Here is a 16,220-nt window from a genome sequence, read left to right on the forward strand (position 1 = left end):
ACCGTGGAAACTGTTGCAGTTGCTGACTTGGAGCTGAAGTTGTAGAAGAAAAGTATCCCTTGTGGATACTTTGTTGCAGTTACAGTGGTTCCTGGAGCAGGCTGCGGTTGACCCGAGGTCAGAGGATGATGAAGTAGTTGCAGAGGATTCCTGAAGGAAACTTGCAAGCAGAATCTGAAGAGGACCCACATGAGAGACCCTAAATATCCTTGAGAGGGGGATTGGCTATCTTATCAGGTATGGTCCTATCAGGAGGGGTCTCTGACATCATCTGCTGGCACTGACCACTCAGAGGCCTCAAGAGTGCCCCTCACCTTGCAAAGCATGATGTCTGAAGTCTGGGACACACTGGAGGAGCTCTGGGCACCACCCCTAGGGTGGTGATGGATAGGGGAGTGGTCACTCCCCTTTCCTTTGTCCAGTTGCACGCCAGAGCAGGGGACAAGGGCTCTCTGAACCAGTATAGACTTGCTTATGCAAGGAGGGCACCAGCTGTGCCCTTCAAAGCATTTCCAGAGGGTGGGGAAGGCTACCCCTCCCCAGCCTATAACACCTATTTCCAAAGGGAAAGGGTGTAACACCCTGCTCTCAGAGGCAATGCTTTGTTCTGCCCAGACCCCAGGAGGGCAGAAACCTGTCTGTGAGGTGGCAGCAGCTGTAGCTGCAGTGCAAGCCTCAGAGAGCTGGTTTGGCAGTACTGGGGGTCCATGGTGGAGCACCGAGGATGCATGAAATTGGCTCCCCAATACCTGATTTGGAATGGGGGGACAATTCCATGATCTTAGACATGTTACATGGCCAAATTCGGAGTTACCATTGTGAAGCTACATATAGGTATTGACCTATCTGTAGTGCACATGTGTAATGGCGTCCCCGCAATAACAAAGTCTGGGAAATAGCCCTGAACTATGTGGGGGCACCTTTGCTAGTGCAAGGTGGAAGTGCTAGTGCAAGTGTAACTTTGCACCTAACCCTCAGCAATTGAAGGTTAGACATACAGGTGACTTATAAGTTACTTAAGTGCAGTGAAAATGTCTGTGAAATAATGTGTATGTTATTTCACGCAGGCTGGAATGGCAGGCATGTGCAAGGGTTTGTCTGATCTCCCTATGGGTGGCAAAAGAAATGCTGCAGCCCATATGGATCTCCTGGTGCCCCAATGCCCTGGGTACCTAGGTGCTATATACTAGGGACTTATAAGGGGGGTTCAGTGTGCCAATTGAAATTGGTAAATGAAGTCACTAGCCTATAGTGACAAATTTAAAAGCAGAGAGAGCATAAGCACTGAGGTTCTGGTTAGCAGAGCCTCAGTGACACAGTTAAGCACTATACAGACACCCACATTAGACCATAAAATATGAGCACTGGGGTCCTGACCAGCAGGATCCCAGTGAGACATGCAAAAACATATTGACATACAGGTAAAAATGGGGGTAACATGCCAATGAAGATGGTACTTTCCTACAAGTTCCCCATGTCGCAAGTTGTTCTGACATTGGATATCACAATATGTATGGGCACACTCACAATCAGGTGAATACGTGGTCAATGACATCTTGACGTAGGTCATTTCCTTCCTCTTCACCACTGTTGTCTCCATTGGGCATTTTAACATCCTCACTCTGTGGCTCTTCCCGGTCTCAATCATCTGATATGATTGGGATGTTTTATTGCAGGGCAATTTTGTGCAGCATACAACAGGCCACCGATATTTTGGCACACCTTATCAGTTGATAAGGTGATAAGAGGAGGGCTTTACTGGCCTTGGCTAGCCACCTGAATCTGTCCTTCAGGATCCAAAACCCACTCTGGCCTCCATGTTCTTCCCTGGGCATCTTTGAAGCAGACTGCACCTGGCGGTGATGGATTCCTCAGCAGTGCCAACAACCATAGTTGGTTAGGATATGCTGAATCTCGTACATGGAAGCAATAACTTGACAGATTTAAATCATATCACGCCACTGTATAATCCTAAACTAGGATTAAAGCAAATGATCCTCAAGTGACGTTGTACATACCAGCAAGCCAGGCTCTCTCAGGTCTAAGTTGTGACATTTGTAGGGCTATGGTGCTGTTCCATGGTACAATGGAATCATGTGTTGACCCAGGAAAGAGGGCACATACATTTGGGCTGTATTAATCCGGTAAGCAGACAATTTGCATATTGATAGAATGGAAGTTCTTCCGAAAGTTCTTCCGATTGCAGTAGACCTGTTCCCTTGCATGTAGCAGCACCAAGGCAATATGTGTGACATCACTTGCTTAAACTACATGTGGTAGGCCACCCATATCATACAATTCTCCCGTCACATTGGCCAAATCCTGAGCTCTTGGAAACTGAATGAAGCTGTTGAAGTGTCTCACCATGGAAGCAAGGACTTTTTGTAGCACACCACTGAAAGCTGACTGTGACATGCCACCAGATACTGTCACAGTGTGTTGAAAAGAGCCAGTGGCCACAAAATAAATTACTGCCATGAGCTGCACTATAGGTGTTATTGCTGTTGTGTTCCTATTGTGAGCATTAGATCAGGCTATAGCAGCTGACACAAATCCAGTATACTTTGCTTATTTAAACTACATTTTTTGATGATGTCCCTTTTCTGAATGGTGGCAAGGTCTGAAGACTTGAGGATGCCTTCTTCTGCTCATCCCTAGGTTCATATGTATGCATGTAAGGAAAAGAAACTAGCAATAAAAATTGTCACACAAGACTTTCCCAATTAGTGCACGTCATGCCCAAGTTAGAACAATGATCATGTGTACTATATGTTACCACATTTTTCAAACATATTTGCTACTGCAAATCCATATTTTTTAACGTGTCTGAATTATTTTTACAAATAATGCGCGAGTAATACATTTGAAATGTTTTATTTGCACATAATTATTCTTTGATTTTTTTCTCCCCAAACTCAGTCAACAGAAGTACTACATACACCACAGCACTATCAGTGTCAAACACAGAAATGGTTTACTGTTTTATGTTTCATATCTTGCCAAAAACAGTATTGTAAGTATCTGAGCAATGCAAACAAAGTGGCTACCATTCTGAGTGCTGGTGACACACAAACAATTTAAAAATACATAGCTACATGTCCTAAATGGCTGCTACCTGACCTTGTTGTCAGGACATTAGCTATCCAATGGGCATCAGCAGACGTTGACCATGTCATAGGTGTATCACTCCAAGACAGACACTGCGATAGGTTAATGTGTGTGATGGCTATGCACAAAAGTCAATGACTGTGTCCTTCTCTACTGTGGAGTGTGTACACTGTGTACTAGAATGCAGCGTATTGAAAAAAACTCAGTTGCCTCCTAATACTACAGCCAACATAACCTCCTTATTTTTTTTTTTTTTTTTTCGACCTCTGTGAGGCAGAATGCGGGAAAGGAATTAACAGGGACCCTGTCATCTCTCCTGAGGAATTGGAACTCCACACCAGGGAGATCCTGTCCCTGTACAGCCAGCTGTCTGGGAAACCAGAGAAAATGGTATATGTTTGAATGGGAATTGTTTGCCAAAGTAACTTGTTCCCTCTTTGCCCATATGCTATTTTCTCCCTTTTTGTTCATGAGTGAAGTGTTGCGATTGGAGTGTAGTGAAATGAATAATTTAGCTGGGTACAGGTTGTTTTTTGAGGATGCAAGAAATGTCTGTGCATTGAAATGAAAAGTCTCCTGAAAGAAGTAACTGAGTTTTCAGTGCATGTTCCTCACAATTCCAGGTCCAATTAGACAAACTTACTTCCTTCTTTTTTTAAAATGTTTTATTTATTCGTTTTTGCAACATTCCATTAAACAAACAATGAAACAAAGAAAAATGGGGTACATCACTATGCACATGCTAGGTACCTCTATTGCTTCTAGTGTGACCCAAAAGATTATAATCCATCAATACAGACAGATTATTGTGAGTATTATACTTCAGGGGTACAGGGCAGTGTTGCACATATTCCCCATTCAAACCAACCCTTACAATAAGGATCCGCGCTGATACATCATTATCAACTGTGTTTCCTCATCTTTAGTGGTAAGAGGCATGCCACATACTATGGGGAGATGAAGTCTGAGTCTACTGTGTTACCAGCTATAGCGGATTGCTCTCCCTCCGCTTCCCAGGCTTCCTTACTGATGAATTAGGTCTGATATAGACCCCAGTCATTTTTGGGGCGATTCTGTGGGGGACCAGCTCAATGTATGCATCAACCTGTGTGCTGCAATGTGTCATGTCTGTGTGCCAATGGTTGAGAGTGGTTAATGGTCCCTGATCCCACCTCATTGCCACCCTGCGTTTAGCCAGCATAAGGCCCATTGCCACTAATCTCCTAGCTCCCTTCTTAATCTCCCGGTCGTATTCCAGTACGGCCAACATGGGTGAGACAGTTGAACTAAGCACTCCAGTTCCTGGAACATTGTCCTCCAGAATCTATGCACACCCCAACAAGTCCATGCCATATGGAAGAAGTCAGACCCTCCCTCCCCACATCTTGGACAGTCCGCTGTACCTCGCAGGCCATGTGCAAATAATCTGACAGGTGTTTAATAGACCTTGTTGAGATATTTGAAGTGAATCAGTCCATGTCCCCCATTTAAGGACATAGAGAGTACCATGGAGCAGCAATACAGCCACTGAGCATCTGATATTGGGATGCCTAAGTCTCTCTGCAGTCAAGTCTAGCTTTAAGTAGGCCAGGTCAACTATTTCTTGTGTGAATGCATATAGTACAGCTACTAATTTAGTGTGTAATGTTTCTTGTCACAACCAGCAGAGTGTTTGCATTTCAGGTGGCTCCTGGAGTCCAACATCAACCAACTCCCATAGGGCATGCCTGGCCCTAATGGAATGATATTTTGTGAGTGGAGTCAATGTCATACCATGTTCCTCATATGAGTCCCAGGGACGCATAATGCCCTAGTGAAAAAATCACCCATAGTAGCAATACCCACCTTGTGAAATGCTTCCAAGGCACGTATGTCCTGGCCTATTGGAAACCAGTTGCATCAATCTACTTTCATGTATGGGGAGTATAATAAGGAGAGTGCCTGCTGCAACATGAGGCTATGCAATGCATGGGTGGTGGTATTCATGGAATCAAAAGAGGCAGGGGGTCAGGGCTTGCATTGTCGCATTCTATATGTAAATTTGGTATATTATGTGTGAATGGATCCAACTATGTGCATGCATGCACAGTGCAGCTCTGGAATATATCTCGAAGTCAGGGGCATTTAGTCCTCCTATATCGTAATACAGCTTGACTACCTTCCAGCTGACCCTAGGCTGTCTTCCCACCCATGCTAATCTAATTATTATCAGTGTAGCATGAAAAATACTGATTTTGGGAGCAGCATTAGGATGTTCTGGAAAAGGAACAAGAACCTTGGCAACACCATCATTTTCATCTGGGCTACGCCCCACAGAGGGAGTGAGAGCCTAACCCACTGATCAATAGTGTTTGATAATTTCTGTATGGCTCTCCTGTATTTTTCAAGTAGGACAATTGAAGGATATGTCTGTATTTGGATTCCCAAGTACTGTACCAAGTCTCTTTTCCATGTAAGTGGAAAGTCCAATTGCGGTAGGGTTGTGGCTGGGGTGAGGAGGAACATAATTCATTTATGCCAGATAATTTTCAGTCCAGAAAGACCCCCAAATCTAACTACCTTGCAGAACATGAGCAAGAGATTGCAGCCCGGGTTGCACACATATAGCAGAATGTTGTCTCCATATGCGGAGATCGTTAAGTTGTAACCGTGGAAGCGAATACCTCTATGGCTATGATAATCACACAAGGCGAATGCCAATGGCTCCCTCACCAGTGAATATGAGAGGGGCAAAAGCGGACATCCCTGCCTAGTGCCTCTAGTTATGTGTTTAGGCTCTGATATGACCCCGTTTACCCTCACCTGCGACTCTGGGTCAGGCCAATGCGGTGCATCACCGCCAGCATAAAGCTCCATTCCACTGAGTCAAATGGCTTTTCAGCATCTAAAAACAATGCCACTGCTTCCACTGCAAGTTCAATTTGTTGTATAGTTCCAAGGAAGGTTCTGAGATTCATTGTAAGATTGCAGCCTGGGATGAATCCTGCCTGTTCCAGCCTCACCACTTCAGGGAGGAGTGATGCCAGCCTATTAGCCACAATTTTGGCATATAGTTTAGTGTCTACGTTTAGTAGAGAGAGGGGACGATATGAAGAGCAATGCTAGGGCTCCTTGCCTGGCTTTACCAGGGTGATAATTATTGCCTCTCTCATGGCTGCTGGAATGACTGTCCCACTGGCTATTTCCCCGATTAGCGTAGCCAAGTGGCCAGCTGCGAGTGCCCACATGCGAGGTGACAGCTGCGGGGGGACCCAGCGGGAGACCCTCAGAGAAGAGATCCTGATGAGCAGCCAGAGTCAGCCAAACCCCTGGGAGAGCAGACCACAGGGAGATCTGAGGGGGTTGGTCACCGGGAGATCTGAGATGATGGGCCCTCCCATTTAGCAATGGACTTTCTGATGTGGCCTTAGCCGGTGGAGCTGGTAGAAGGTTAGTAATGAAGAAAATGTAGTTGTGCATGTGGTTATGTGCAAGTAATGTGCAGGCGGTTTAGCCTTCAGTAGGTCACAAAGAGATGGGCTAATCTGGAGTGGGTCTCCTTACATGAAAAGTTTTCTATCCCTGGCTAAGATGATATTTGTGTCATGGATTGGTAACATGAGGAGAAATAAAGTATTGAGGCTACTCCACAGAAAAGTGCAAATTAATGTTTCCTAGGAACTTTTAAATGTTTGTAAATATTCTGTACTAACTGTTATGGGAATGCTTGTGAGAGATGTCACAAAATTGAGTCACTGTACCACAGACAAACAAAATCACTCAAACATCTTTTGTTTTATTTTGTTCTCATCCATACAGGTGAACACCCATCAGAAGCAGAATCTGTGGAAGGCCAACGAAAAGAAGGGATGGACCCTTGCGGTCTTTAAGCGGCACTGCCTGCATTGCAGGAAGAGGTGGGAGGATCTCCTGGATGCTGGACCAGGAAGTTAGCGAAAGTCCAGATCGGCCAGGCCTCTCAATGAGGCAAACGCGTGCGCTATACCCTGAGCCTCCTAATTGTGCATATTCTCACAGTGGCCTACCAGGAGCTTGAGGCAGTTGAGGGCCCAACAACAGTGTCAAGGGTTTGAGTTATTACATGTAGCTAACCCTGTAGTTTAACCTTTATAATTCACAGCAATGTTATTTGCCATCAAAATGATGGCTGACACACATCCAACGCAGACGAGGATTTTTGGATGTGTACGTTTTGCAGATGATGTCTGATGCTGTGTTTGGTGTATTGCTTTGTGCCGAAGGTTGTCAATAGATTCCTCATCACAAGCCAAGTACTGTTTTGAGCGGGTACATGACTGCATGCGAAGAAAGGGGTACCTGCATTTTCTCTGTGTTATAATGGACATTTGTACCACACTTGAATCATTTGAAGATTGGGTCAGGTGTGATGCTCCATCACAAATGTGCCTATGTAATGCAGGCTCTATTCCTGTTGACATGGCATAGTAAGCACTTTTGAGACAGTTCATGTTTCAATGTTGTTAAATTGGTAAGTTGGTTCAATGAAAATATGTATCTTTACCAACAGGACTGAAAGATTTGTAGAATGACATCATTCCTTATCTGAAAAATATAAGAAAGATATTTCAATAGCAAATTTCAAATCATTTCATGTGAACAGTAGTAGATTGTTATAAAGCCTTAGTCTCTACCAAATGAGCATGGAAGGCAGTCTGTATCAAACACTATCATTTTTCATGCTAGACTGTATTGATTGAAACCAAGAGGAATGTGCCCACATTGGTGACAGAGTTACACATACCGCAAATTACATTTAAATGTCTATAGTTATGTCCGGATGAGAAAGCAATGATGTTGTGTAAGGTGATACTTAAAAGGACAATTGAAGATGGAAGGTTACATCACATAGATGTTGGAGGATCCCATCTTGATGATTCAATATCAGACCCAAAACATGTCTCTTTTGGAAATGCTGCAATATTTTTGCTCTTTACTAAAGTGGTTTAAGGATGTATCTAGGTTGATGTATTTACTAATGTAGTCAAAGCCATTTGTCATGCAGAGAAATAAAAGTGGATGACACAAAAGGCATGCATGATATGGGAATTAGCATTGGGAATTTCTAGACTGTGAGCTCATGGTTTGTGGAATTCTTCCCTACATGCATGAGATACTGATGATTCAGAAGTCAAATGTGAGTGCCTTGAAGCTGGTGTAACAGGTAGACTTGAGAAATGTTTTTTAAGCTAAGTTCATATTCAAATCATTTTACAGAGATACCCTCAAACTGTTACATCTGTCTTTACAGCATCATCTGGGCAAGGCAAAGGTGACAACTACCATGTTGGAGGGGCAGACGCTGAGCACTGTGCTCCCAGTGCTGACACCACTGGCACAGAAGGACCCACTGCCACAGAGGGTGAGGGGACTGGTGAGGAGTAACTCATCATCATCTTCAGAGGCCTCCACTGATAACCAGTCTCTAGTGGTGACAGACCGTAGTACAACTATTTGACCAGCATCCTTGTCTGCCACCTACATTTAAATCTCCACCTTCCCCTTGCTCCCCTCAGTTGGCTGTAGATGCTCCCTAAAAGGTGTGGCATCACCTTTGCTGCTGGCACCTCCCCCATGCCCAAGTCCCCCAGCCTACAATCATAGAGGAGGCTGTTGATCTTTTGCTGTCTCTCGCTGTATGCCAGACTACACTACTGAATGCCGTCCTGGGGACTAGTGATCAGAAGACCCATATTCTAGCTTACCTGGATGACATTCACAGAGCCCTGTCTGGCCTACAGTGGTCATTATAGTGTCTGGCCGCCTCATTGACTGCAGGCGCCTACTACCCCAACCTCATGCCCCAACTCCCTCTCCTTCCTCATCCAAAATCCCTCTGCCTCGCCCTATCCAGAGCACACGTACATCTTTACAAACACCCACTCAAACACACACAGGGAACACATCCTCACATGCACACAAACACAGAAAGAAATGCAGTCACACATACATGCAGACACTACACACCCCACCACCATCACAACCACAAGCATTCCTACAGACACCAAACCCACCATGACACAGACATTCACACTCACAACCAGCCCACTTGCAGGCACCACACCCATCATGACACAGACATCCACACTCACCACCAGCACATCCACCACTACACAAACACCCACACGTACCGTCACCACACCCAAACCCACAGGCACCACAACCACACACAGCACCTCTACAACAGATGCATCCACACATACACACATACTGTACACAAATGCCAACACTCGCCCACACAACAGACACCCATTAAAAAATACAAAGCAAAACATACACAACATACCATATGGACCTCAGGGACCCTCACCAACAACAGACACTTCTACTCCCTCTACCTTCCAACCCTAACTCCCTCCCAGACACCCTAACTTTTTCCAAAAAGAAGGCCTGTTGTTTGCCCTGTCCCTGACCACTTCTTCATCCCAGACCACCCTTCCCAAACATAAGACCACCCCACCCCACCCAAACATAGTCATACCCTCTCCACAATTTAACCCACCCCTTCTACATCTCAACTCACCTTTTCCAAAGCCAAACTCACCCCTTCCAAACCCAAGTCCCCTACCCCCCCAAGATCATTGAGATGCCTGCTCTCTGCCCCATAGATGCCCCTTCCAGAGGAGGTTTTATTTTGGCAGTACTATTAGGAATGGAATTGTGGGCATGCAACCCATAATTTGGGCTTGACATGGATCCTCTACTTTTTGTAATTTGTACATAATAGAAAGCAGTGGTATGAGAGATGTATCTCAGTTCTTTAAAGAATATTTAATTTGGGAATACCTTTGTCCTGCCTAAGATTGTTACTAATTGTTTGCTGATTATGTTATTTCTGCTAATGTGTACTGCATACCCTTACCCTCAATTGTGACAGTAACAGGCACAGGTTGTATATTTTAGATAATGTTTATAATGCACACTTTAGTGCTGTACATTTGTGATGGACATGTCAGTTTTGGTGCAGGCATTCATCATGTTATTGAACACTTACAACACAAATATGTGTATTTCTGTTATTGTGACTGAAGAATGCATGTGTGTTTATTTTAACATGTTGTGTCAATAATATACACATGTGAATTACACATGGAGCCTGGTATTTTACAGTAAATTTACATCTAATGCTTGCCATCAATTGCACAAACCAACGGGACATGTTACCTTCATAGATCTCTGACATGTTTGCAGTTTGGAGGTAAAACCGGGTGTACAATCTGTGTACACCCACTTGTAGTTCCTATTGGGTATACTCTTTATGTATATGATGTGGTAGTTTAGGGAAAATTATTCCACACACCTGTAGAGACACATTTGGATATGTGAATACTGTGACTGATTGTGTAGGTATTCACTGACATGGAGGAAGTTAGCCCCAGATTGGTGGGTGTTACTAATAATAAACATTTTTTCAAGTGTGACATTTCACACACATTTCCAGTGGACATCATTGTAGTGTTGTTTGTGACTATTTGTTACACATGCTAGAGTATGCTGGAGTCCAGTGCTATTGTACATTGACAATTCCGAGGATGACAGGTACAACAGTGACTTACTTTCTGTTCTTGTGATGAATGACTGGGTAGAGTTTCCTATTGGTCCAGGAGCGGCAGTAGAGGTAGTATTGGTACAATTGGATTCATTGCCACAGGAACTGGAAGAAGTCAGAAAAAGGTGAGTTTTGTGCTTTTATCCTTCCTTATCCACCAACTCAGGTGGGGCAGCTTAACCGCCACAGTTAGGTTGACGGGCATGCACATTGTGATTGACTTGGCAGTAAAAGGTGCAGGAGTCCTGCCGCCAGCTGCTTTTGCCCATGGTGCTCTTGACACGGGCAGTGATTCATGGAGGAGATGGTTGTCTTTTGTCTATGGGATCTCCAACTTCTACATCAAGTGGGTGAACCAGCAAGTCGGCAAACAGGAAATCCAATGGTATTTCGACAACAGGCCAGTTGCTGCCAAGATCTAATTCCAGCCCTATGTGCGAAGATAACATTTTGATGGAGGCCTCCCGCTCATTATATCTGACTTGGGCTCTATCACGGTCTACCTCCATCCTTGACTTGTTCCCAGTAAAGCACGATTAGATGGCCTTGGTTGGTGCTTTTTGCTTTTAGGCACTAGTAAGCACAATTTTACATTAAGTGCATTATTCATACAGGTAAACTTAGGTTTGGGGTCTAAGTTTAGCACAAAAGTCTACATTTACAACTTTTCAGTATTCACAAAGGTATGTTACAAGTAGTGTCTTTACCTCTGCACTCGGGCGGAATCTCTGCATTCGGAGTGGAGATCAGCCCTGAGTGCGGAGATTCCACTCCAAATGTGTAGAGTACACTTCCGGCTCAGGGATTGCATTATGGGTGCAGAGTGGAATCTCTGCACTCGGGCAGATCTCTGCCCCGAGTATGGAGGTTCTGCCTGAGTGCAGACGTAAAGATACTACTCATAAAGTACCTTTATGAATACAAGAAATTCGTAAACTTAGACTTTTAGTCTAAACTTAGTCTAAGTTTACCTTTTTGAATCAGGCCCTTAGTCATTAAAAATCATATCTATGGTTCTTTAAGCTGTATTTTTGTCATTTTAAAAATACAAATATTTACTATTTCCAGTGGTGGTGGGTGGAATTTAAAAGTAGTGGGGCGGAAGACCAATGGCTAAATTTTTGTGCGTGGGCATGAGCAGGGTTTGGGTGTCCTCCCCCAAGACAACTTAAACAAATTGGAGTATTTTTGTGCAATTTCCACTTACTTAATCTGCATTCCCTAAGAGTTAGCTATTTCAAAAGTGTTTGTGAATTTTTTTCATGTAGGATATTACTCTTGTGTGCACTGCATACTTTCAATTGATTCACTTCAAGGTGTTTATAGCAGGCACGATCGAGAAATCTGGAGTTCAGGCTGCAAACAGTATAGATTGCTCACAGTGTCTGTCAGTGGTTAAGAAAGGAATAGGACCATATCGACATCCAATCTTTCTCCTCTCAACCCAGCACCAAGAGCAGTGGTTGCACTAGCCTGTAGCATTCTAAATTCTCCCAAATCGAGATGCAACCAGTGCCGGTGTTTCTGAAAAATAGTTATTTATCCATCACCCATGTTCTGTTTAGGCAAGTTTTAAAACATGTCTGGGATAAATAGCTACATTTCAGTAATATTGCTCCCAGAGGTAGTTCCATGCCCACAAAGCCAGCTGCCTAATTTAATGGGGCAATTTCTTTATGGGCAAATAACGTACATCTGTGATAAATGACCAATTTTTATTTGGAATTTCTGAGGCTGGCTGAATTTTTGAGTGCTGCCTCTTCCAAAGTTCTCAATTTCTTGCCTTGCTAGACAGAAAGAGGGGGGAAGCGAATAGCTGGAAAGACTGGAAGAAAAATTAGCAATAGGGAACAGTGAGAAACAGAAATAAAAGGAAGCAAGCAAGGTAAAGATAGAGACTATTAACCTCAACAGCCTTCTCCTCAGCTTCTTCCGGTTGGTGTAGCATATGGAGTCTCAGCACCCCATCAGTCTGCTTCTTTTCCACCAGGCTAGTGCTCTGCTGTCAATGCTTTCTGGCTGAAATGCTATAAACAAACACATGAGGAGCAGAAGCACTTCTTGTGTATCTGTTTAGAGCATGAAGCTAGTGCCCGGCCTCTCAGACATCGTCTTGTGACAAATTGGGAAAAGGAGGGGTTTTAAGAGTCAATTGTTAGTGACTGACAGGCAGCCCTGGGAGTATGGGGCTAATTCTTTTGGTGCACAAGACTACCTTAGAATATGATGCTTTATCGCATCATTACTGGGTGGTCCCAGAGGACCCCTAAGTATTGCAAACATGGGCTGGCAGTATGTCAGCCCTTAGGCTGCTTAGCATTCAATGCTGCACTAGCGCATGTACCTAAATAAAACTACCTGATGTCCATCAGGCCAAGGCATTTCATGTCTTTTCAGTGGAAATTGGATATAGTTATATTTTAAAGATGCCATTCACTACGCTTGATAAGCTGAAGGGACAGGGCCCCTCTGCCTCTATCAGAAACAGCTGCTATTTCTCTAAATTGGTGTTTGTCTTTCTTATTTCTGTTTTGTGGATATTAAATGCTTTACAAAACTGTCTTCTAAGTTAAACACTGACTGCTCGTTGTTCAAGCTACCAAAGGTTGCGCAAGGATTCATTTATTGAGAACTTGACTAGACCTGAAGTGAGATTGTGGCCTTATAACTAAGTGTAGGAATCTACCTGGCTTTACTAATAAACCACTTTGCCAACAAGTGTAGCCTCCCCCTCTTGTTTTTCTTTAAGCCTCTGAGTGGGCCAGGGCATGAGGGATACAAAACAAAGTATGGAGGGGGAGAACACAGCCCCCCTCCTAAGACTCTTTTGAGCCACAGGGACAACCACGTGCCTGGGGCTTGATTTGCATATTGGAGGAGGACCTTGCTGACTCCCCTCCTGTGGCTCTTTAGAGCCCCAGGGACCAGCACCTCCCCGGGACTTCATATAAACAATTGGTGTAGCTGTAAACAACCCCAGGGACCACCACATCCCTTGGGCCAACCTGTACAAACTGAAATGACGGGGGCCATGCAAGCACCCTACTATAGCCATAGACGGCACTAGGGACTGCCACCCCCTGCTCCCTATCTTTGAAGGTGCCCATCCTTGGGAGATAGCAATTTGCTTTCGCCTGATGGTAGCTTTGATAGCTCTCACCAAGTGAGAGCAAACTGTAAGTCCACTTTTAGCGGTGGGAGGAGGAAAAGTACTCCCGCTGTCAAGCGGACATGAAGAAAGATGAAAAGATTGTTCTTGCATGAAGGAAGCTGGCAGGTACATTGCGGTCTTGAAAGTCCCCCCACAGTCCCCATCTGAAATGCGACATGGAAGTGTTTGCATTGCTGCTTTTTCAAGCATAATATCTAATGTAGTGACTATGATGAGTGGGTTGTAAGGTGCTGTTGAGACTACATATTGTTGTTCTTGCTTTTAACCACTACGAGCATGTAAAATGACCTAGAAGCCCCACCAATTTGGCTCACCACATATACCTTTGTGGTATGCCATGTTTTTCCAGGATGATGGACAGCTTACTAAAAAACTTCCACAGCGCGTTTCCCACCGATTTTGGAGACACGTTCTTGACACAGAGAAATGTGAGCACATCTCCACCAAACAAAGAAGCACTTACTACATACATTTAAGAAAAAGGACTCTTGTTTGGGAGAGATTTAACTCTTTGTAGTCTTTTTGTCTTTGGTACAAGGTGATTCATATTATTGCATATTTCTGGATGACGACGTTCAAGGAACAATTACATTGCCAAAATTAAAGACACACAAGGTCACTGGAGACATTACCTCGTGGTCCTTCACAGAGCTGTAGTATGGAATCTGCACTATACATTTGTACGAGGTAGCACATACGAATTAGGCAATAGACAGTATTTGGGTTGACATTTTGCCAAAACTGTGGTCTCTTCATTGATAAATAAGTAGGTCAGGATGCAATCTGGCACCAATACTCATTACACCAAAATTAAACCTCAGCCCCCCTTAGGGTGCCAAGGGGGTTTGCAACAGGGCCTGGCTATAGACCAGGCCCTGTTGCCAACCTCTGCCATGCATGACCAAAGGTTGTGCATTGCATGGGGTTGGATGCCAAGGAGGGGTTGACCGCAGGGCTTAGTTGCAGGCCAGGCCCTGCAGCCAACCCTCACCATGCTGAATGTCATGTGCGGTATGCAGTTGCATGCATTGTGGGGGGGTTGCCTGTGGGCCTGGCCTGCAGCTAATTCCCTGCACTGTTAAAGAAATTCACTGAAAAAACTAAAGGTCACAGGGACATTATAGTTAGGAATTAGCATTTTAAAAACCATAGAATTCCATGGGAGTTGTCAGCCAGGCCCTAAGGCAAACCCCTGCCACCCATGGCTGAAGACCATGCATGGTTTTGTTTTTGGATTATTATTTGTGTAATTTTCAATATATTTATTTAAATAAAATATATATTATATTGATGTTGTTGACTATTACATTTTTTGTGAACAAACGTAATAGTACATGTAAGTCTTCCTAAGTTGAACACTTTCCATGTTTTTGTTACTTTGGAGTAGGAGCAGTAAGCATAGCCCAACAAAAGTCCAACACTTTCCAAAATGTTTTTTAGATTGAAGTGGGAAACGTACATCTAACCATTTCTAAGTCTAACACTTTTCCTACTATTTCTTAAATTGGAGCCTGAATAGTAAATCATATCCCAACAAAGTCCAACATGTTCCTTTATTTTGCTTGAAAAGGAGTGGATATAGTAAATCTGACCCCTCCAATGTTCAACAGTTTCTATGCTTCTGTTGACCTTGGAGTAGGAATAGTAAATGTAGCTCCCCCCAAAGTCCAAAACGCACCCTTCTTTTGCTTACCCTGAATTGGGAATAGTAAATCAAAACTCCTTGAAAGCATTATACTGGTTCTACTTTTGCTTAGGCTAGTGTTAGATTAGTTAATGTGACTCCTAAATGTTGCCATGACCATTGGCCGACACCAGGGAGAGGTTTAAAAAATCCTCTGGAGCTTTGCACTGGATTATTTTTTTCCAATTTAAAACCCCTCGGGAGACACCTGCCCACCTGTGATGTCAGTGCACCTCGAAGTGCCCTGACATCACAGTTGTTTTCCCTACCAGAGCAGGAAGCAGCAGGTAAGGCCTCTTTCTACTCTGGTGGGAAAAACAGGCCTAAAAAGGGAGGCATAGTCGCCACTCCAGGGAAACCACCCCTATAAAAAAGTTTTATATATATATATATATATATATATATATATATATATATATATATATATATATATATATATATATATATATATATATATATGTATATTTATTATTTTATATATATATATATATATATATATATATATATATATATATATATATATATGTATATATAAACTGAAAAAACAAAGACTACAGGCACGTTATGGTTAGGTTCTGAATTTACTCATACAAAACCATAGAAATCCTAAGGTAACTATAACTTGCGACCTTGCCATAGTTTCTTATCAATAACGGTATTGCAAACCTTGCAGTGATATCAAAGATGCC

The sequence above is a fragment of the Pleurodeles waltl genome, chromosome 2_2, assembly GCF_031143425.1.
Source record: "Pleurodeles waltl isolate 20211129_DDA chromosome 2_2, aPleWal1.hap1.20221129, whole genome shotgun sequence".
Classification (NCBI taxonomy): domain Eukaryota; kingdom Metazoa; phylum Chordata; class Amphibia; order Caudata; family Salamandridae; genus Pleurodeles; species Pleurodeles waltl.